The following is a 22144-nucleotide window of genomic DNA, read 5'->3' on the forward strand; positions in this document are numbered from 1 at the left end:
ATTAATAAGATTAATATTCGAAAATGAATTAGGAATTGCCTTAGCCAAGAACTTCATTGCATCTTCGGTTTTTAGGGTTATGGTATCACCGTTCTTCATTCATTAAAAAGGAGGTATTAATAAAGTTAGCTATTAGTTTAGGATCATTATTATATATCATTATTGGTGGGCTTTCAATGTGCTTTATGTATTTGCCAGTAAAATGTAACAATTTAATCAAAGCAAGGAAATTTGCCTAGAGTTTGTTACTGCCACTAAAGTTTGTATGTTATCTGTTAATAAAGACTGTGATCCCACCAATAAGGTAAGTGGATGCCCATCTAGTTTTCCAATTAAACATGTAACTAACAATACACAAAATAAAGAATAGCTGATTACACAAAGAATAGGGAATTTTGTAACAAGGGATGTACATATTTTTATAGCAGGAAGAGTAACGATCCATTAACATAGGTATTGCACATGAAGTAATGTGAAATTACAAAAGTGGCTAAGGACAGCATTATAGTACACGTAGATCAAAAGTCAATCATAATACATGAGTAACTTGGTACACGCAATGTAGGAGAAGAAAAATATGTTCAAGGAAACAATAAGCAATTAAAGATCAGCAAAAGTTGCTGATGCTTCCAGTACATTAAAACGGGTAGAAAGATGCAGTTTCATATTTAAAAGATTCTTGTACCATTAAATGCCCATTATTAAAATTATCCCATCTACTGAAACTGAGATAAAGTAAAATGAATTACCAAAAATTAATCCTAAGACGTTATGATGAAATAAGATGACAAATTTTGAAAGCTTGTTGATCTCTGTTTTATCACACATTAAGTAATATCAACTAAGGAGATACAACTAGTGTGAAAAATTATCCAATTTCAGTAGTAACTGTGTTTCCTGATGCACTTGAGAAGGTTATGTACAGTAGGTTAGGCCATGAAATTAATATTAATAACATAACATATTGGGCCCAGGACACTTTGGCTTCGAGGTACATGCACTGAAAATGCAACCTTCATTTTGTCACAGATGTGTTTATCAGTAAACAGCTGTTATGTCCTTAATTGCCACTGACCACTTGCTCATTGCAATGGTCATGAGTTGTGATTTATTTGAGGTTATGACTGAATGTTGAAGTGTTTAAGACTAGATTGTGCTTGATAGGTTTAAGAAAATTGGGTGGTAGCCTGTGAACTGGATTCATCTGGCTCAGGATAAGGAAAGGTGGCATGTTATTGTGAACATATTAGTGAATATTTGGGTTTAGTAAAAGATGGGGAATTTCTTGACTTTCTGAAGGACTGTACTTTGTACTTCTTGTAATGTCAATTTCATTTGCATTTAACTGCTATTCAAGTGACTCAGTCCATGGTACAAACATTTTCTGTGGTGGGGATGCTGAGAACATAAAAAGCAGCTTTCTGACTCTTCCAAGCTTGTCTATTATGCCCTTCATCTGTTAGCTATAGAGAGTGAAGGTGAAAGAAAGAGTAAAAGATTCTTAATAAGTAATATAAGAAATCAACAATTGAAATGCAAACATCTTAATTGATTAATTTGTATTACACATACCTGGAACACGTTTTAAGAAATCATTTTCTTTTAATGAGCATTTCTGATGATAAAAGCTACCTTTTTCACAATTCCAGCCAAATGCTTGGTCGCAGCCCAAACTTCTTACCAAGGGAATGATAATTTGTTGTTTGGTCACATTCTGGACAAATAAGATGTGGACACCAAATAACACACAAAACAACACGACGTTTAATGATACAAGAAACCACGCAATCAAAAATATGTACTTTTATAAGTACAATTATTATTACTCAAGTGGGAAGTTAGTGTGATGTTTGTCACTGCATTTCATAGGCCAGTTTTTCAAATTTGGGGGTGTAGGATGATGTTGCTGCTCACAAACAATCGTCAAGATGGGCATTAGTAAGTAGAGATCTGTGCTTTGATTTTATAAAGTTCATGGTTGAACGGCCCTCATTATTCAGTAAAACCTCTTTCCGTATCAACGCGGGCACCCATTGTTTTGCTGGAATATTTTACAATCTAGGAGTGCTTTCCTTCAATGTTGAGTACTAATCTTTCCATCACATAGCATCTGCTTCATATATGACAGGTATCTGACTTGAATCCTTCCCTAGTACTAGTTATTATTTTTTCTCAGCCTCAGCCCATTAATGTGCCACATGCAGTTGCTGTTTAATGCAAAGTACCATTTTTAAGAATTGTCAGTCTTTCAATTACGCTGCATAACCTCTTCAGCTGATACAGCAGTGAAGCTGATTTTGGAGTATTGACTAGTTTTAGTTACTTTAGATGTTCGATACAGAAGAAATTCAAAGATGCTATTTAAGATGAAATAAGTTCAATCAGAAGTTGACAAATTACTCATTTACATACATGCATCTGCAAATGTGAATATAGCACCAAAATCTTGGTTATGATGTTATGGGGTGATATATATTCTTTAAGTAGGACTTGACTGTTTGGTATGGGGCATTGTGCATACTTTTAGATATTTCTCATACATCAAATACATACTTTTGTAAACATTAGTGAAATTTTATCTTCGCATCGCTTCTGTTGTCAGAGTAATTAAACACCCAAATTCTTGCATTTTGGTAAAATAATCATTGTATAACGATATTTCATAATGTGTAGGTATGTTTATTAGCTACTGCGTCCCTCTGAATTTAACTTGTATTTGCAGTGGTCACCTGGAATAATTTTATTGTTTCAGCTTTATACCCACAGTATCGATTTTCCGTAGGTTCGTAATTTGCAGAAAAGTATTAAGAGATTCACATTTTGCTAAAGCGCCTACATGGAACATAGAGGGACAGCTTTACTCCTTTTTTATGCGATGTATAAATTATTTTAGCGCTTAACGCTGTATAACCTGCAACAAGCAAATGGGCAAAGGCTGTAATACACATGTATTACGCTTTAAGGTGATCTCTAGTCATACATATCCTCCAAACACGTAAGATACCTGCACTGGTAACGACGTTTACATCTTATACGTTGGTCACAATGTATGACGGAAATAAACATAAAAGCATCAGATTTGAAGTTAGGTCTGTGACAGGAAACGTATTTTGTGTATTACAGACGAATTTGAAATCTGCGGATCGAAATATAGTGTAGTCAAGTATTCTTATTATTTTTCAATTGTGTCTATACATCCTTCTACCGAATCGCAGTTTGTTTTCGCGAATGAATTAAAGAACTGTGTTACAATGGACGATGCAATAAGCAAAAGTCCGATTCCGTGGCCGAGGGAGTATCCTGAGGTCTCCAATTTAAGGTTTGCTGTTTCTGGTATTTAAGATAGTTTAAACGAATCTGTATAGTTGAAGGTTTCAGAATTTTCACATTTAAACGGTTTCTTATGAAGGCATCCTGAATTTAATAATAGCTGAACAGTTGTCAGGAAGTTGAGGTTATATTAAGCCAAGCAAAACTAATAAATTATTGTAAAACTTTTCTGTGAAGTGAAAAGTGAGGATCAATATATCATGTTGATTTAAAGTTTGACACATTTTTAAACCTGTTACGAATTTCTGAAGCAAGCTTTCCTGCTGACACAGTTAACAGGAACAAGCTAATGAAAATTTTAAAGGCATGTAACATACCCAGTCAACTTAATGTAGAAATTTATAACATTTATGAAAAAAATCAACCTCATTGCAATAAAAATGGAATCTGATCTCTCAGAATGGGACTTGTTAAGATTAACCATTGAGATGGCTGGTAATTTTATGTGGTACTCAGTTAAACATAGAATATGGTGTGAGTGTGCATTAACATTGTTTGCAGTGCTGATAGAAGTTTTGTTTAATTGTATTTGTGACAGGGCTGAAAGCAATGATTCTTGTTGTCTGTGGAGATGATTCAGTATGTTAATGTTTCATAGCTTAAATGGAAGTTTTAAAAAATATATGCTGCTTCTTTCAGTGCCATGCAGAATGAAGATATTTTAAGCTTTATTTCATATTGCATGAATCCTTTGTTTCAGCAGTTGTGACTATAGTGCAAAGCTGATTTAATTTTTCATAATTTTTTTCTTGTAATTCTTAAGAGGGTAAGTAATTTCAGTTTATGAAACTTTGATAATGACACTTATTTTCTTTTAATTAGCAAGACGAGCCTGAATGTATCCAAGAAAACAGCTTCTACTTCATTTAATGCAAGCTTATCGAAGACTCCTAACGAGCTCAATGTGACAGGGAAATGCATTGCAACACAGGAAACACCTGGTAAAATACCTAAGAAAATGCCAGGTAAAGTATACATATATATGTGTTCATAACTTGTAACATATATGTTAAATTAGGACCAGAAACTTATTTACTTCTCTGTCCAAATCTGCCTTTTCCTTGGCAATAGTAATCTTTTCTTCATTCTCTGTGTTACTGAGAAAGAGGGCATTAGTTTTGTATAATGTGAAATTGGGGTTTTCAGTAGATTCTAATTGATATCAAAATAATCTCTTTATGCACTACCTTCTAGTCAAGTTAACATACTCTTACAAGGACATCAGGTCAGTTGATACCCACCAGTTTTGGCCCCTCCTGTTTTTCAGTATTGCTCTGGCCCCTCCTGTGACTTCTTGGCCAACATATTTGTTGATACTTTACAATTTCTTTGAAAAACACAGTTTTATTTTCCTCTTGCTTTACTGTTATTTCAGAAGGCAGTTTGTAGCAGTTGTTTGGCTATGGTGCAGGCAACTCAGGTTTGATTCTCCGTCAGGCTTTTACAATCATCAAGTCTACAGTGGCTTTGGGGACTCAAATTTAATTTATTTTCTTATGTGTTTGCAAATTTTCTTTCTCTGTTCTTTCATTAAAATTCAAGAATGAGAGGTGTAGACTTGGTTTCTCAGTGTGAAAGGTCGAAAATACACCAGTATTTTATAACAGTGAAGCTTTATATTATGCATTGTGAGAATTGCATCGAGCATGTTAGACTAGGATGACTTGATTCTGGATGGTGATTATTTCAAATGCAACAGAAACCCAAACATTTGTGACATCACAAACATCAAACAAATGCTTGCTGCGTTTGCATTTTCAGATTGTTACTTCACATAATGCTATTGATTTGGCAGCATAATATGCAGACGTTGTAATTATGGAAACAGGTGCTTGTGATTGGGTTTTTATGAGAGTGTGCATTTTTATAGTCTTCCTTATTAGATAGTTCATAAATAACTGCAATGAGAACCTGGCAATCCTGAAACACTGCAATGTAGTTTTTAACTTGTTTATAAAAATACTCATTGTGGTGTAGATTTTAGCAGTTTTATTTCATTGAACAAGTAGACATAATTTTCTTCACCTAAGTACTTGTCATTATTAGTCTGTTGTCACCAGGAATCAAGAATTTGCAGAAATTTACGCATCTCTCATATGTATTTGTTGGTTTTAAGAACAATTGTTTTTTTCAGCTTTCCTGATTTTATTACAGTTACAGAGAGTTTACAAATATCTGTGATAAATGCTTTAATTTATTTTACAGATGCGAGGTTTAAATACACTGCTTTTGCATAAGAATATGAAAGCTAGCAGTTAGATTGATAATCAGATATTCTGAAAAGGTGTTACTATGTAATAACTGAATTATGGTCGTAACGCATTGAGGAACGAACTTCACTCTCGTTCTGAAATGTGAATGAGGAAAGAAAATAAATGAACACAAAGGGTTAAAAAATAAATGACATATTATGACTTCCAAAACAATTATAGACGTGATGATTCGAATGATATTTCGTGGGGAATGTGACCCTGGTCACCTGTACTATAGGTAAGCACACTTCCAGCTGAGCTATTGCAGACAACACAAGTGTACATCCTTTTGTGAGACTTATCAGGTAAAAGTAAAGGTCGTGGAAAATAACATTTTGTATTAGAGAGACTAAGTGGATGGCTGACACAATATTTTGGTGATAAAGTGAGAGGAGGGTCCATTGCCATCATGGAATATCTTGTCCTGCAAGTAGTGGCCAAAGGGTTAATAGTGGTATGACAAATATGCTGTTGATTGGTGTGTGTTATTTACAAATTGGCAAGCCAGTTTATTGGGTGTGGGTTTTTGTGTGGCCGATAAAAGGTGATTCCTGTAAGATTCATAATAGACGACAAATTAAAATGAATATTAAATGTGTCAGTGAAATGTATACTTGATGTCTTATCATATTTTATTTATTTGGGAGTCTGTAGTTTATGTGTATGTTATTGTTAAATAGTATTTTAACCATTTTCTGTATTTTAACAGGCGCTTGTTCATATTCAACAACACCATCATCAGGCAAAAGATCCAAGACACCGATCGGTGGTGATCGATTTATTCCTGTTAGAAGTGCAACCAATTTTGAACTTGCACATTATAAGGTAATAAATATGTTGGTGTTTATGAAACATGCAGGTTGTAATGGTTGTGGACCTTGAGAGATTACATCATGATATGTGAAATGTTTGAGAACTGCGTTGAGTCACTAAACACGTGATGTTTGCTGGTATTTCTGTAGTATATAGGCACTGTTTAAAATGTTGTCTTGTAGGTGGTACAAGCAATTTTGAGGAATGTGCCATGATGCATTGCTTGAGAAGTGGGTAACTACCTACGAAAGTTACGTTCATTATTCATGTCAGTGTGTGTCAGAATAACAAAGAAAAATTGGGTTTCGATCTTGGGGGGGGGGGGGGGGGATCGAAATTTGCCTGTGGAGAGTTAGCTGTTATTTTATATTTATAATGTAATTTTAACTAATTTGAATTTTTATGAAGTTGATGTTATTCCTTGTCAGGTGACCCAGAAACAACAACCAGATGATGAATTGATAAGCCCTTCACAGAAAGGATATCAGCGCTTCATGTCAGAGTATCTGTTTGGCGGAGATGTTAGAAATATGAGGCTTCTGTCAGACAAGAACAAAGCACCAGGAAGGCCTGATGTAAGTTTTCTAGTTTTCTGTTTCACTGTAGTACAACGGGTAATTCGTAGGTGATTGCCTCACCACAACGATTGTTACTCTTACTGCTTGCCAACTAAGACAATTAGTGATACGATGTGGAAGATCAGCACATACAATAAAACCCAAAATAGCATGTTGGACACTGCAAATAACACATACCATTTTCTTATTTGTGTCAGGAATCTCATATGTGTGTGTTGTTTACAGATACTTCAATTCTGGATCATTTTCAGGTGATTTGCTGCTTGTTTTACAGGGCTAGATTGCTCGTTTATTTAGTTTTATCAGTATTTATTTTTAGATCAGTTTTTTGTTAGCCAGAGAATTTCTGCATTCATTAACAGGAATTTAGCACTTACAAGTTAATCTAATAATGTCTTCAAATTGAAATATTTTAGAGCTGCATTTAGAGCGTAACCAAAAGTAAAATGTGGCTTCTATCTAAAAAGTTTGGTTCACCCTGTAATATAAATGTTCAACTACTGTGTTTTAAAAGTAGCTGTTATTTGAAGAATGTGTTCTGAAACTTAATGGGCATCTTGTAAATCACTCGATAAATTCTGCTATAACTACAAGTTATAATCTGATTTTAAAACTGTTTGTAAATATTTTATTAAATGTAGTTTTTCCAAGAAATAAATCTGTCTTGATATTCTGTCAACATGTGTGACAAAAATAAAAATTATTTATGCTATCTATTTTTTGTAATCAATTTGTTAAGCTTATAAATAGTTCTAAAGTTGAGTTCTGTTTGTCACTTTTTTCATGGCATTATACTATAAACTCATTTATGTATATTCAATTGCAGGGATTCTTGGATTCTCTGAACGTCACGTATTCCACGGCACGACCTTCAGGAAAGATTTTGACTCGATATATTCCACAAAGTCCAGATATAATTCTTGATGCTCCTGACATTGTGGATGACTATTGTTAAGTTGGTATTTATGTATCTTGTAAGAAATCAAATTTGAATGTTTTATCAGCAGATGTTTGTAACGATTAAGCTTCCAAAAGGGTCAATGGACAAGGTCGAAAAGCCCAACAATCAAAACTTAAAATTTAGGTGTAGAGTGGGACACAGGTCTCTTTCATGACACTTAATGGTTGGCTCAAAGGGAAGTTTAAAAACAATAGACTTAGAGCTGGTAATTTTTCTTCGCTCATCTCAATTACCTATGTAGTGATAAAGCAGACACCTAATGCTTGTAATTGGTTCATAAATATGATATAAGCGAGACCAGAGCCTTATCTAAGAATGAACATTATTTTATTCTGAGTAATTTCAGTGGTACAGATGAAATGTGTGATTTTTGTTTTTGGGAATAAGTCGTATCGAATGTTGCCTTTCGGCTGTGTTTTCCTGAAAGATGACATTATACACTGCAGTTATGATGCTTATTCTAATCCATTGATATTAGGTTATAATTCAAGGCCTTTTATTTCTGGTTGGAGAGAATATTTTGGAAGTCAGGTGTTTGTATTGATTTTTCTTTGTGTGTCAATTAAGGGCATTTACAGAAGATTATAGGAGTTTCATTATTTCATGCAACTTATTTGAAGAAAACCCTTGGTGCCACTTATGGTGGTTTTAGTGGATATATTTATTTATAATATTACCATAACAAATCAGCACTTCAGTACAGTTTATTTCCAGGAACCCTAGCCAATAATCTGGTGATTTTCTCCACATAATGAACATTTGTGCAATGCAGTTTTGAATATATTGTATGCACAAACCCTGTGTAAATGACTTAATGTACAATGGCCACCACTCAAGCAATGTGTTGAATCTGGTTCACCTTACATGTTTTTGCAGTCTGAGTATATGTACATATTGTTCTGTTACGTTGTAAAAGGTCTTTTACCTCATATATATCTCCATTGTTTTTATTTTTCTCTGTATGTGTGTGTTCATACAGAGAATGTCCTTCAGTGGACATAATTAGTTCTATCTGAATCTGAGATAACCCGTTAAAGTTTGAGGCTTTTCTGAAAAAGGTAATGTATTTTTACAGCTGCACAATTTTTGGTTACTAGAGCAGGTCGCTCCTTTCGGAGCTCCTAGTTTGTTAAACGCAACCAACCTTGGTTAGTCCCGAAGAGGAGTTAGTTTAGTGTCTCATTCAAGTGTTTTAACCCCTGAGTAAGAAACTAAACTAACCCCCCCGAATGGGGGGTTTAAACACTTGACCAACCCCCCGAAGTGGGTTGGTTGCGTTGGTTGAGTAAGACACTAAACTAACCCCCGTGTATAAACAAATATAAGGTGATATTGTTGATGACGTCATTTTTTGACGACAACGATGGCTAATCCTTTCGGTGCGCTTCCTGTAATCTGATATTTTACTTATTTACGTCGCTGATCATAGGCCAACAGTTCTTGGTTAGTCAACTTTCTACGTCCAAACCCACCCTTGCAAGTCGTCTTTTTTTTCCTCTTCTGTTTTTTGTTGAATAGTTCTGATGTTTTAGTTCTTTACGTCGATGTCCAGAGGCCATCTGTTCTTGATCAGTATACTTTCTACGTCCAGCAACACCATTGCTAATCTTCGTCTGTGTTTTCTTTTCTATTTTTTCCCTTCTGTTCATATTGTATACGTTTTTCTATTTATCAATGTAACTCTCCCTTCGCTTTTCTTTATTTGTTAAATAGGTCTGATGGATTAGTTCTTTACGTCGCTGTTCAGAGGCCAATTGTTCTTGGTTAGTCAACTTTCTACGTCCAACCCCATCCTTGCAATTCTTCGTTTGCTTTTTCCCCTTCTGTTCTTGTTGAATTAGTTTTTCTAGGTTTATCAATGTAAGTCTTCCTTCGCTTTTCTTTATTTGTTAGATAGTTCATTTTTTTTAAGATTTTACGTCGCTATTCAGACGCCAATTGTTCTTGGTTAGTAAACTTTCTACGTCCAACCCCACCCTTGCAAATCTTCGTTTTTCTTTTTTCCCCTTCTGTTTTTGTTGAATACGTTTTTCTGCGTTTATCAATGTAAGACTTCCTTCCCTTTTCTTCATTTGTTAGTTCAGATTCTTAAGATTTTACATTGATATTCAGAGGCCAATTGTTCTTGGATAGTGAACTATCTACGTCCAACCCCACCCTTGCAAATCTTCGTCTGTTTTTTTTCCCTTCAGTTCTTATTGAATAAGTTGTTCTATGTTTATCAATATAAGTCTCCCTTCGCTTTTCTTTACTTGTTAAATAGGTCTGATGTTGTAGTTCTTTACGTCGCTGTTCAGAGGCCAACAGTTCTTGTTCAGTCAACCTTTTACGTCCAGCCCCACCCTTGCAAATCTTCGTCTCAAAATCGATCATGAAGTCAGTTTTTATAATAGTATTAATCATCGTAATATATCGAATGAGTATCAGTTTACCTTGTAGGAGTTGTTAGAGTTGATACTTCAAATAGTTGATAACGTCTTCTTTCACTTTCCTGATGTTTTAGGACAACTGTCAGAAAATTATCAATAATGCGATTCCACGTGCTTCTTCTGGAGCAGTGATAATGCGACTGGCTCGGTAGTGAAGCGTTATTTGTTTACTCGGCATTGTTGTGTTGTACTCGGCATTGTTGTGTTCCACAACAATGCCGAGTTTGTTTATAGTTGACATTGTTGATGACGTAATTTCTTGAAGACAACGACTAATCACAAATTTTTATAGTATAAGATGGATAATACACTGTGCCTCTTTAAAAATTTTGTTCAAATTTGAGTCATAGATTTTGTTGTAATAGTCCTTGTTATTTCAGATCTGAACCTGGTCGATTGGAGTCCGAACAACATCCTGGCAGTTGCTCTTAACACCATGTGTATCTGTGGAATGCTGGTACTGGTGCTACTCGGAAGTTGCTCAGTCTGGAAGGGAGTGATTTTGTGTGTTCTCTGAGTTGGATGCAAGAAGGAGATTGTCTTGCTGTGGGAACAAGTATGGGAGTTATACAGGTTTGTTATGTTACCCAAAAAGTATATATTTATCCACTAACAGAATTGGCGACATGTAAATTGCCAGCTCTTGAAAGATGTTACCTTCAAGTTAAGTGGGATTATACGTCATCTCAAGAAATTAGTAACCTCTTATACCACTTGCAGAGACAGGCCACTACATATCTAATCATGGGCTGTGACAGAGTGAACTTGTAGGCAGTTACCAGTGTTTCAGAGGAACATACTGTCTCCAACCCAAAGGCTGAAGTGAGAAGTGTTGGGAAGTGGTTGGTTTATATAGGGTTAGGAAAAGGACCAGGCAATGGTGATTGTCCAGCCAGAGACCAGGAATGAAGAAGGAAGATGGAAATGGTCCACGCCTATTGAAAAGAGCCCTAAAAGGGCCACTTATAATCTCTCTCCTTACCCAACTTCTCTCTAGCGCCTTGTTTCATATCAGCCCAGACTGTCCATCTTCCTTGCAGTTAAAGTGAAGCTGCAAAGACTGATTTCAGACCACTATAAAAAGGCAGTGTTTCAGATAAGTGTTACTAAAATGCTGTGTCACGTTGACAAATGTGCGTTTTCCCCCTCCCATCCCTCTTTAACCTCTGGTTTTAGATTAAAATATTCACATGCATGCAGTCTCTTGAGAAAACTCCCACGGTCATAACGTCATTTATATTAGATGTGTTATTGATAACTTCACTGTTTTCAGGTTTGTGGACTAAAGTGGTCTCCAGATGGCAGATACCTAGCTAGTGGTGGAAATGACAATATGCTGTACATTTGGCCAGTTGTTGCAGGACGAGCTTACTCACAACCCCAACCTTTATACTCTCTCAGGTAAGTCGATACTTGATGATGTAGTTTCGTATTTGTGAGATGAGTGGACGTCGTACTCTATCATATAAATTCCATGAAAATAATAAAATGTGATTGTAGACTTATATTTTATCTTGAAACTGTTCCAGTATTGCTAACTTGTTTGTATTTTAGTCAAACATTCTTGGACTGTCAGTCACATCAGTTGATTAAAAATCACCAGTGTTTCAGGGACCATCTCCATCATTGCTCTAGACACACAAATGATTGTCACAAGGGAATGACAAGCGCGTTTTCAGTTTAGTAGAATTGCACTGCAAAAATTGTGACATTCCATTTCAACAAAGAGATGCTTATTTTCCTGCTGTGTCGTAATTTCCAGTGTTTGTTTGTAGTGCACATCAAGCAGCTGTGAAGGCATTGGCATGGTGCCCATGGCAGCCTAGCATATTGGCAAGCGGTGGTGGAACAGATGACAGATGCTTTCGCTTTTGGAATTGAAATACTGGTTGTTGTTTCAACACCATCGACACTAAGTCTCAGGTAAGGCCTGGATAATTACTGTATTTATGACCCCTTGACTGCCATGACTATAGAAGTACATAACTGCTTAGGCTGTTGCACTGTTAAATTTGGTAGGTACAGTAGCACATCTATAGTTATTAAGTGGATAATTATTGTTTTATTTAAATATCTAGGCAGCCATGTTGGTGTTGTGTCAAAAACCAGCATTTCAGAAACACTGATAGTGGAGACGGAGCTAGTCTCTGGAACATTGATTTTCCACTCCACATTGACATGTCTGGTCATTTGAGAAGATTTTATAACAAATGAGTAACGTGACTTGTGTTTGTCAATTTACAAACATCTGAAATGTATGGACTGTTGCTTAACTACTGCATGATTATCTTGTTGAAGTTTGTAATAAAATGGCCATTACCTTCATATTCAACTACTGTCTTCTGTTTGTTAGACATTATTACCACTAAGGGAAGGTTTATGAATGAAAAGTCTCGATATGTGTGTTAAACATTTTTTCATCCTCTTAGTTCATAATTGTCTTGAATTTTTAAATGTGTCAGTCATTTGTCTCCTTGGACTGGGTTATTTAGTGGATTTTGTTACTTCCTTGAATCCACTGAAATATTTACACTGTAAAAAATTTCTTACAGTTATGTGGTCTTCAGTGGTCAGCTACATACAGAGAACTCATCTCAGGTCATGGTTATGCAAATAATCAACTAATTATGTGGAAATATCCATCAGTGACAAAGGTAAATGATCATAATTTTAGTGAGATGAAATGTTAATAGAGAAGGGATTGAAAATGAATTGGTTATTTCTGAAAGGTTTGTATTGGGAGATGTCTACGAAAGTTCACTCAGGATATTTTCATGTATTTTAAAATTATACATATATAATTGTTTAGTTGGAAGATAGATTTATTTCACACTTATTTTTGAGCATCCTGTGGCTGAGATTTAATTCTTGTAGAACAGGCTCGAGTTACCAGCCACTTTTGTATATTATTGTCTGACTTAGTGTTTAGCACCAAAAACATGATGTTTCTGATGCCCAATCAGGCACCCATTAACAAATATTTTGTAAACGAAAGTCTTCTTCCCCCACTCTCTATTTGCTTCATCATAAATCATGGGTCAGTATACGTATTTATGCCGCAGTACATGGCACCATCAACCCATCCCATGAGAACCTGAAATCTCAGGAAATGTTTTTCCAATACTGTCATGGCAAACTTTGTAATTTATGTTTATTTTGATATTGTTCCCATCACCTTTACTCTGCCTTGCTTGAGGGAATGAAAGAAGAAAATGGGGTGGTTTTCCTGGCCTCTCAATTTGGTCTCAACCCACAACTCCTATGTTTCTTCCTCTTGACTTTTCTTCTGTCTCTGTTGTGTTTCTTAACCTGTCATTCCCATCTTTATCACAGCCTCCATTATGAACATTTTCCTTTCACTTTCATGTTCAAAGCCTTCTTTGGGATTTGTCTATTATTCATTCTTAATAAGCCATTGCCCATACCATCTCATTCTGTTCTTTGTTAGATTCTCTCTCATTTTTTAATTTTTTACCTATCTCTTTTAGTATTTCAGTCTTTGCTTCTTAAAAATCACATCTCTGCTGCCATTAATCTAGTAGTTCAGGATTTTACTATTTAACATAAGAATTATGATCCTTAAATGCCTATTAATTTGGATTGAAACTCTTTTATTTTGATCATTGCACTGGGTGAATATTTTAAATTTGACCACAGACCTTAATAACTTGTGTGGTCCCCGTACAAATTTATAAAGTACTTCCATAAAATATTTTCAATCTAAATGTCAGACAGGATCTTGTCGTCCAAACAAAACACTAACACAATACGAATACCAGTACCACCTTCTGCAGGCAGAGTCAGTTTGTATTTTTACTGCAAGAGTTTATTGCCAAACCCCAAAGCTGGAGAACTGGTCCTTGCACAATTTTATCAGCAAAATTAGAGCATTGATTAAGTTAATTAAATCAAGTCTTGAATTAATTTCAGGTTGCCGAATAACTGGACACACAGCACAGGTCTTGCAACTGGCTATGTCTCCAGATGGAAGAACAGTGTTGTCTGCTGGTGCAGATGAAACGTTAAGATTGTGGAAATGTTTTGCTCCTCATCCTGCCAAGAAGGAGAAAGAGATAAGAGACTCTAAGGCTGCTCCGAGCATGTTTAAGAGAATTCGCTGATGAAATTTGGTCACACAAATTATGATGTATCTATTGAAATCCTGATGTTGAGTGAACAAATAATTTGTTGTTATTGTGAACTGTCTAGTAACTTACATAAATGTTCAAGATGCATACTTATGTGGAGTGTTATGCAGGACTGCTTGTGATTTTGGTGATATGTATATTTATTTGTTTTATTTAACCTCAAAAACAACAACGGGTAAACGTGGTCATTAACTGCAAGAATATTTCTGATATTTCTTTCATACTCTTTAAGATATTTACAAGTTGTCTTGGACCCAAAATTCAAAAGCTGTGGTTTGGCAAAGGAATAAACCAACCAGTGAATCGGAATGCAGGATGCGAGTGATAGCAAGGGAAAGAAGGAAGGTGATGGTCATACTCATACAAGAGGCATATAGTATATTCGTTGCAAGGCTGTTATACTTTTATCTGCATTAATGAGATGAAAAGGGAAATACACATCTTTACGTGGTCAACTGCAATGCTCTAGTGAGTATTTATAGTGACATAACTATTGCTCTGTAACAGGAAACATGCTAGTATGGCACAAAATTTAAGTGATGTTCGTTATAGGTTAAAACTAAATAGATCCTTTTCTGTTGAGAGTTTTATTCTAAATCCAAATTGTTCCTCTACAAGGATGTTGTTTGAGTTTAAGAAATTATTTACTCTCTTGCACATAACTTTCTCAAAAATTTTAGATATTGTCAGCAGTGAAATAGGTCTGTAGATAGAGATGCAGGATTTTTCACCCTTTTTATATAGTGGTTTTACTTTTGAATATTTAAGTCTCTCAGGAAACATTCCTATAGCCATTGAATGATTACAAAGATAACTTAATGGAATACTTAAACAATCTATGCAAGATTTAAGTACTTTAGATGAAATTCCATCATAACCAAATGAATTTTTTGACTTGAGAGAAGTTATTATACTTTTAATTTCATTTGGCTTGGTAGGAATAAGATTAATATTCGGAAATGAATTAGGAATTGCCTTAGCCAAGAACTTCATTGCATGTTCGGTTTTTGGGGTTATGGTATCACTGTTCTTCATTCTTTCTACAATCGTTAAAAAGTAGGTATTAAAATAGTTAGCTATAAGCTTAGGATCAGGTACTCTGTTATTATTTACCATTATTAATGGGCTTTTGATGTCTGTAGATTGTTTGCCAGTTTCCTTTTTTAGAATTTTCCAAACAGTTTTTACTTTATTTACAGACTCTGCTATCAATGTATTGTAATGCATGCGTTTAGCTTCTTTACTGACGTGAGATAAAATTTTGCAATATTTTCTATAGTGTTGCTTCAGTAGTGGGTTATTACTGGACCTGCTATGTAGGTAAAGAGCTCACTTATATTTGCATGATGTTTTGACGACTTTAGTTATCCATACATTGGTTTTAGATAATTTTTTTCTCTGTTTTAGTAGGAACTTTTTTCAAATATGTTTAAAAGAATGTTCCGACCTTCGCGTATTTTCTCACTGGCCTCAGAGAATAATCACCTGCCAGATTAGGGGTAAATCGTGATATTTACTGTGAGACTGTTTGCAAACAAACCCCCAGTTTCAAACTTACGTAAGAATATCAGAGTGTCGGCCTCGACAAGTTAGTACAATATTTGACAATGTTTATAGCCCGAAAACTCTTCATATGCCAGGTAATTAGATGCGCGTCGCCGTGTGTTAGGAAGTGGACTCTGGACTCGGGTTCTTTAGTGGGACTACAATTCAAGACAGTTTTCGGGTTTGTACCCTCAGTTCCTCAAATGTTTTTGCAAGAACAGAAACATTATGCTTTGGTCCATCTATTATATAAATCTATTTTATTCTGAGATTGTAGATGCTGTATTTGAGCAGAAGACAATTAGGGCCCAACTCAGTTGCTTAGTTACGTGTTTTACGGTTGCTGAGTAAAACGTGGGCAAGAGTATCGAGTTCTGTAGAACAGAATCCTTCCGTGCTGTCACTTTATTTGATGCAGCGTCAGTAAGCGCACTTTTCGCTACCATTCCAATGTATGTCTTGTTAGGGGCTACGTGTTTCGCCTATTACGTAACCACCATCATTTATTTGTAACATATTAGTGCGTTTTTTACTGTTTAGATAACCAACGACTACTTTCATCTTTTTCACCAAATATTAATTCGATATGTTGAAGGAAGATGTAACTGGCTGGGCATGTAGTAAGCATAGGACAAATGAAATGTACGCAGAGTGTTAGTCTCAAAGGCTGAGTGGCCCAAAGGCAGATATCAGGATATGAGTAAGGAAGTGTGATGTGATGGAATGTGAGAGGAATTTGTTCTAAAGAGGAAGAACTGGGCCACTTATTAATGGAAAGTAATGTCGATATATCGGTGATAACAGAAAGCAAGCAAAAGTTTAAAGGAACTAAAGATACCAAAAATTATTCTGACATTTACACTGGAATAAAGGAAATTTACACGCCCAATCTGGAGTCATTATTTGGATCCATAGATCATTGTCAAAATCAATAGACTTTTACAAATACTGGAATGATGAAATTACAGAGGCAGCTTTTTGAGGTGTGGGCGCCTTCTTGATTGTAATAAGCACTGTGTTTATTTGGCGAATTGTATGGATTGTTGCAATTATGCCTGTGTTAATTCGGACATGCCTGTATTTATGATGGTTGTTACAGGGCTTCGTAGTTTCTCCGTAGAAGATTTCATGATTATGACTCATTGAGCCGGTGGGGGGGGGGATATCACTCCGCCTAAGGCAATGCCGCCACCGTAATCATCTTTCAAATTATTTGAATTCCAAAGAGGCCACGCGGTCCGAGGCATAGACCTCGTGCGCTTGGGCACTGGGACCATGGGTTCGAAACTCACTTAAGACATGGATGTTTGTCCGCGTCTCTGTGTTATGCTGTCCTGTGTAGGTAGAGGCCTTGCGACGGGCTGAACAGTAGTCCAAGGAGTCTTACTAAATGTCTAGTAGGATTAACTGAATGAATGTGTACCCCGACACCTGCGGGTAGAAGTGGATTAAGACTAAAAAAAGATTTGAATTGAGCGCGCTCTGTTCGCAGTGACATCTCTGGTGAGAGCATACAAACAGTCTAGAGCTATTATGGCGTTTGGTTTGGCGTTGTGTATTTATGTTGAAAAATTTTCCTTGTAGGCACATGTCTTCTAAGTTTTAAAGTTAGCAGATTGCACGGAAAGTGTAACTGAGTGTTTGTTATTCTTAATACAACTGATAACATTCTAAAGTACAAATATATATGTCTATCTCGAATCTGCAGTCTTGTAACATACTGGGTACTGAAGGATATAAGATCTGGATCAAATCAATCTGTGGTAATTCTACAAAAGTACATGCAGTAATGAACACACGTCACGAAACTCAGGCTGTCAGCACTTGGAATCTATGGTTTTTGAACTGAGACAACACCACACAGTACATACAGCATAACTACCCGAAATGCCCCATACCTGCGTACGTCTGCCAAATGTGTTTTTGGAAAACTTTGTGAAGTAATCAAACGTAAAGCAGAAATTATTACAAAATTCTCTATGTGTTGTCTTCATGATGAATTACTCTCTAAGATTCAGCATTTAGCTAATGTAAACAATGTTCATAAAGCAAGAAAATCAAATTTTCCTTTAAGGTGACGCGATTCCCCCACTTTGCCTAACCTTCTGCATGTAGGCAGTAAGTACAATTAGCATTTCTCTATTTACAAAAAACAGACCTGATTTCTGAGCCCTGAAGCAGCTCAATTCTTATTCTTTTTATTAACTGTGTACAAACCTTTACAATTATGAACAGTTGAATCTAATTATGAAATTCGTAAACATGGCCAAGTCATCATTGATTTTACATACGATTCTTGTATCAGAATTATTGTCGATCATTTTCTTTTTAAAGAATCCATAACAAATGGCTGAAGAAAATTATAAAAGGTAGAGATTTTGCTATATGTAAACTAAGGCAATCAAAAATGTTTTTCCCAACAGTATCAATCTTTCTGTGATGGTTCACAGCTTTCTTAAACACCTTCTCAGAACAGTGGTCTAACAAAAGCTTAATCATTACCCTGATATTTTTTCATTCATCCTTTCCATATCGTTATGAATGATTCATGAATCAGTACAGGGGGCGTAGATCCAGATCCTCGATGTCACTGTTCAGCTTCATGTACGCTTTCAAGGACATAATTACTAAGACCAAGAAGGAGACAGGAATACACATTAAGCTGGATGTTAGAGAAAAAGGTTGTGAGGGTAGGTGATGGACTGAACTGGCTGTGTGTTGCTTCCATTGACAATCTTGAGAGTTTGCAATTCTCTGTGTTATGCTTCTAGTACCACAACTAGTGAGAAGCATCTCTTTCTTGAAGTCCTGTCACATATAGCTTATGCAAGATGATGTTTTGTCAGCAGGATAAACTAACATACTTCACAGTACTTGGCCGCTGAAGCAATGAGGGGATGGCACAGCATGGTAATTATTCCATTCCATGAGGATGTAAAAATAATGATACAGTTTAATTTAACTGAACCACCAGTGGTTTCTGAATCTGGTGCAATCGCCTGCCTGGTATCTGGTGGATTGGCTAATGCATATTCGTAAGAAAGTGGAATTTAAATCACAAGCACTGGAGATACTCTGAAGTACTCAATAACACTTCTTAATTCTACGTTTGTTTGTCTGGTGTTGCAAGAAAAATTAGCTGTAATTGTGTATGTTGGCTCAATTATTCTTCAAAACATAGAGGAAGATGTTAACATCTAAGACACAAACTGAAATTTGAATGTTAAATATAGTATGACATTCACCTCTTGTACTAAAGTACACAACAAAATTTGGAACAACTTCTTTTGATAAGAAATGTAATTAAGCTTGCAGCAGTGAAATAAGTACATACCAGAGTCATGAATCATAGGCGCTTCAACAACTGAAATTTTAAAAAAATACTCCTGCTAGCTTGTTTGTTTGTGTTAGATGGCTGTCTGTCCAACCACATTGAAGAACCTGGGATCAGATTTTTATTATATTTGTTTATTAATGCAGACTCATTTGCTGAGGTCATCAATGTCAAATGTAAATACAGAATGATTTTGTAATATTAACTGAAAAGTAAAGTTAAGAAAGTAACTTTTATCTTATGAATAAGAAATTTACATGAAAAACCATAGAAAAGTCAGCATAGTTTATGTGTGGCTACAATTACTTTGTCACTTTGATTTACGAAGAAAGCAACTGTTTTATCTTAGAATTGTTCAAGTTAACATCAGATGCAAGAAATAAACAATTCTGTTTGGTTATATAGACTTATAAAGAGCACAGTTTGTATTTACACAGAAGACTTCATTTCATGATCCTTGTACATGCTTGCTTGATAATTGAAGGGTCTTTTAAACTGAGGTGCTATCGTGTCTGCTTTGCCAGGCTTCAGTCTGCAATAAGCACGCTGTTCCATACCATTAAAGCTTGTGATTTGTACTACAGGACACCACGTGGGATGACATCAGGGCAAAGGCGGTACTTCTGCCGTACTTCGTGCTTCTCGATGACAACATTGTCAATGATGATGATGAAGACCAGTCTGGCGTGGATGCTCACCCTCAGTTACTAGGCACTCAGCCTCACTTTCAAGGTCAGTACAAAAATTTGCAACTTTTAGTTTGTGTTGCATGGGAATAATGTTTAATTTTTGACGTTCTATTACTTTTAGAAAAGGTGCTGAACCTGAGGGCCATGTTGCCTTCAAGTAACATAATAATATAAATGTTGCTATTTTGATTAGGCCTTCGCTGATATTTGTGCACTGTAACTCTGGTGTGATTCAACATTCACACTGCCTTATTTATTAATTGCTTAATGCATGAAGATGGCAGGCATTAACAAAATAATGGTCATGACTGTGAACTGTAGAGTGATATCAGTAATATAATGGGTTGTTCATGCCTTGAAGTACAGTCTTTTCTAGAAGCTGAGTATTTACTCAGCTAGTCCAGACATTAGCCACGTGTGACATTTTGTAACGTACTAGAACTTTTCCAATGAGGCGCCTCTAGCACCCCACCTGCCCTCCAATATATTTGCAGCTGTTTGATGTCTGGACATCCTTTCATTCCGCAGGGGACGGGCCACTTAGCATGTTGAAAATGTTTGAATGTACCTTTTAAGAAGGTGGCTGTCCTGTGGGTTGTAATGCTGTAATATGGTAGAAGATTACAGACGTTTCAGAGGTGTATGCTACCTCCATCATCAGGGAGATTATGATCTAGGCAGCAAGCACCTCTGAAATGTGGTTAAACTTCTGCCACATGATTGCATTACAGCCCACAAGAAACACATCTCCATATTCATTGGACCTGAAATTATACGTTAATAAATTTATGTTGATAATCTGGATAACGCTGAGGCAAGTGAGGTCTGATGATGGCCACTGAGATAGGCTGTATTGAACATAAAGAGTCAAACACAGCACAGAGAGTTGTTTAATTTCCATGAGCTTGGTCTATGTTTTACAGTGAAGGCACGATTTTATCATCATGTTTTGAGAGACATAACATTTGTGTGGTCTTATAAAAACTGCAGTAAGGATATTTCGGTACATTTTAATTTGCCTGCTTTAATGTGACTTCTGTAATATGTATTGCAGTTTCTCATTTGTTTCACCTCCTCTGGACGAAATCCACAAGCAGCGCCCAACCACAGTGATAACAACCTCCATTGGTTTTTAAGCTTGTATCTGATAAATGCATTGCAAATTATAAAGTTAGAGATTGGTGCTTTTTATTTTTGCCTCACACAATCAGTGATATTTTATTACGTATGTTTGAAAAATTGACAAGAAACTAACAAACTGCTTAGAAGATAAATGGCTACAGGCTTCAACCAGATTTAGGTTCTACCAAAAATTATTATTATGGAATGGATTTTGTGTTGTCTGTCACAATAATATACATCAGTGAACAAAATAATGTGATGTGATGCTTTTACCCAGTTGAAATCTGTTTGGAAATCAAACTCATTCTCTCTCTCTAAATACCAAATTGAGAATTTTTAATACTAACCTAAAATCTGTCCTATTATGTGGCTGTGGGACCTGGAAAGACACTAAAGAACTAATGCAAAAATTACAAGGTTATATCAACAGATGTCTAAGGCTTCTTCTAAGAATTAGATGGCCAGAAAATATTTCAAATAAAAAATTGTGGAGAATTACCCATCAAACGAAAATACAACAACAGATCAAGGAAAGGCAATGGAAGTGGCTGGGACACGCTTAGGAAAGAGGGTGAGAGCATTTCAAAGCAAGTGTTGGACTGGAACCCCCAAGGAGCACGGAAAAGAGGAAGACCGAGGATTACATGGCGGAGATCTATTGAAAAGGAAGCAAGATCACAGGGGAAAAGTTGGAAGGAAATAAAGGCACTCGCCAACAACCGAGTGAGGTGGAGGAGCTTTATATCAGCCCTATGTTCCCCAGAGGAATAAAAGGAATTAACTAACTAAATAACAATATCTGCTACTTGTAATACACCTTCTATCTCGTTATTAGTTTTGTTTTCCAGCTTTCTCCATCTTTTATGGGACCACAGACTTCTCTAATCATCCTTCTTTCAAACATTCTAAGGGCCTTAATTTCTTCTGAAGTCACTGTCCAAGG

General features: G+C 35.9%; 1 pseudogene across 1 annotated transcript; it reads left to right on the forward strand.

Moving 5' to 3' along the window:
• Positions 1-3045: 3045 nt before the first annotated feature.
• On the forward strand, positions 3046-21455 carry LOC147875159 (cell division cycle protein 20 homolog; annotated as a pseudogene). The gene is made up of 14 exons (XR_015535512.1): positions 3046-3319; positions 4153-4295; positions 6292-6407; positions 6824-6970; positions 7800-7923; positions 10744-10936; positions 11637-11764; positions 12139-12286; positions 12916-13017; positions 14294-17958; positions 18614-18746; positions 18828-18966; positions 19975-20122; positions 21134-21455. The product of XR_015535512.1 is annotated as a cell division cycle protein 20 homolog (transcript).
• Positions 21456-22144: the final 689 nt, after the last annotated feature.

Source organism: Zootermopsis nevadensis, unplaced genomic scaffold (genome assembly GCF_977971745.1).
Source record: "Zootermopsis nevadensis isolate Lab colony 2312 unplaced genomic scaffold, Znev_1.0 Znev_ptg000001l, whole genome shotgun sequence".
NCBI classification, from domain to species: domain Eukaryota; kingdom Metazoa; phylum Arthropoda; class Insecta; order Blattodea; family Termopsidae; genus Zootermopsis; species Zootermopsis nevadensis.